The sequence below is a fragment of the Pagrus pagrus genome, assembly GCF_965226575.1.
Source record: "Pagrus pagrus genome assembly, chromosome: 7".
Classification (NCBI taxonomy): Eukaryota; Metazoa; Chordata; class Actinopteri; order Spariformes; family Sparidae; genus Pagrus; species Pagrus pagrus.
Window position 1 is genome coordinate 187,133 of NC_140191.1, and position 2,948 is coordinate 190,080.

The following is a 2,948-nucleotide window of genomic DNA, read 5'->3' on the forward strand; positions in this document are numbered from 1 at the left end:
AAAGATCAAAAGGTCCGAGTTTGATTTAAGTGAAATAAAAGTTGGAGCCATGACATCAGACAAATCTTGTTCTTAATAATTTTCAGCTAAATTCAACTTCATATTTTCTCCAGGTCATCCACATCATAGACATATATACGTAGACGCCTCATTGAGCGCTGGACCGTACGTCGACGTCGCCGCCATATTGAAGGAGACAGCTCAGCCCAGTGAACTAATACAAGTCAATGGAGTGAACTTTATAAAGCTCCTTCTACAAAGTGCTGTAAGTTAATGCCTCTCATTTACACATTCACACACGTACGAATATATTCAGGAAACAGACAGGAACCAAAAACAACGTCTGTAACGTTCTCTGATGATTATAAACGTTAACTCCTCCTCATATGTTCAGTATACAGGTGGGAACCAAACCACCGGATGTATTTTTCTAATGTTTTTATGAGTGTTTGCAGCTGCCAATGTATGTAACTCTGGTACTGTGATGATACATGACGGTTAAATATTGAATCTGTGTCTATAATAACCAGATCCTGACATGTAAATTTGATGTCTGTGGGAATAAAAAGCACCAACGTCGTTTTTATAAACACAGTGATTTCTGATAATCTAAGTACTAATAATAACAATCATGGAGACGAATAATTAACATGATTATAATAAAAAAATAATAAAGTATTCACCCCGGGAATTAATTAAGTATTCTGATTCTGATTCTGATTAACAAGTCCGCAAATCAAGATAAGAAACTGCAACTGGCAGTGAGCCTGCTTTCTTTCTTTTAGCAGTGAAGTGATAAACTCCATGACAGAACATTATAAAATATGATATTGTATAAAATAACATTTCATGGTAAAAAACAAAGTAACGTTGCAGTAGGCTACTTTTATAAATATGCACCATATATATAGTTTTTATTAGGCCTATTATTATTATTATTTTTATTATTATTATTATTACTACTACTATTTTTCTGCATATTCTTGACTTTAAATGGGAGCAGCTGTAACACAAGCAATTTCCCGTTGGGGATTAATAAGGTATTTCTGATTCTGATTCATACATTATGCAGTCAGTTGTCCATATTTAAGTTGACAGTATGGTAGACAGATGTCACATTTACATGTCAGGATCTGGTTATTATAGACACAGATTCAATATTTATCATCACAGTACCAGAGTTACATACATTGGCAGCTGTAAACACTCATAAAAACATTATAAAAATACATCCGGTGGTTTGGTGCCTACCTGTATACTGAACATATGAGGAGAACGTTACAGACGTTGTTTTTGGTTCCTATCTGTTTCCTGAATATATTCGTACGTGTGTGAATGTGTAAATGAGAGGCATTAACTTATAGCACTTTGCAGAAGGAGCTTTATAAAGTTCACTCCATTGACTTGTATTAGTTCACGGGGCAGAGCTGCCTCCTCCAATATGGCGGCGACGTCGACGTATCGCAGCAGCGGGCCAAACCGCTCAATGAGGCGTCTATGTATATATGTCTATGATCCACATCCTCCTGCAGTGACTGAGAACCACTGACTAACTATGGAAGCCTGAGAGGGACAGTGAGCTGAGCTGAGGGCTGTTGGTGTGAACATGTCGCCCTCTGCTGGCCTGAAGAGGAGGTGACTCCAGGTGTTCGTGGTGAAGTGATCGCTCTCATTCTGCTTCACGAACGATCCTGAACAAACAGAAACTGAGCTGGAAACATCTGTGGTCACACCTGTTTGGCTGCTGGATCTCAGACGTTCTGCCCTGAAACATAGATTGTAGTGACGTGAAGAAGACTTTACTGTTTGCAATCTGAAGCTCGACATGCAGCTGATTGATTTAAAGGTGGATATTAACATTTTTTAGACTCAAAAGTCCTGAAAGATATTTTTCATCTTGTGTAAACAGAACACCTTCTCTTCAGACAGGAACCTTCAGTCGTTTCAGGATCAGATGGTTTATGAAGTAAAATATTAAAGATGTGAAAAACAAACAGGTGTGAAGAAGGTTCGATTGATGCTTTTATTACATGTGAGAGAAACAGGTGAAGCTCTTGTTGTAACTTTAGGTTTAGCAACATGTTTTGTTCCTCAACCAAGAAAATGTTATGCTTTTAAATAAAAATATGGAACATTAAAAAGATCTGTGTAGAAACGTTGGGAAAGCTCAAGCAGATAATAAATTAACATCACCCAAAGTCCACTGAGGACCGACGACGACAAGTCCTTCAGTAAGTTCTGATTCTCTGTACAGAGCCGGAGCTGAACAATTACACAAACTTCAGGATTTAAAGGAAAATGCCTCAAATGGACCCAACAGTATTTACATGATTGATTTCAACAGACCAACAGTTTGAATCAGGAAACCTGCTTCTGTCTACAGCCACACTAACATGTTCATTACATAATTTTTCCCACAGCAGCTTCACACCTCAGACCAGATTTTAAATGTTTCCTGTCCTGAACACCTGGAGAGGGTCACCTGTGTGACACACGTGTCTGAGGCAGAGCTGCAACATCAGCAGCAAAACTTCAACCAGAGTCTCAGCCCCGGTCCCAGCAGGAACCAGAGTCCCGACAGGAACCAGAGTCCTAGCAGGAACCAGAGTCCCAGCAGGAACCAGAGCACCGACAGGAACCAGAGTCCCGACAGGAACCAGAGTCCTGACAGGAACCAGAGTCCCAGCAGGAACCAGAGTCCCGACAGGAACCAGAGTCCCAACAGGAACCAGAGTCCCAGCAGGAACCAGAGTCCCGACAGGAACCAGAGTCCTGACAGGAACCAGAGTCCCAGCAGGAACCAGAGTCCCAGCAGGAACCAGAGCACCGACAGGAACCAGAGTCCCGACAGGAACCAGAGTCCCAGCAGGAACCAGAGTCCCAGCAGGAACCAGAGCACCGACAGGAACCAGAGTCCCGACAGGAACCAGAGTCCTGACAGGAACCAG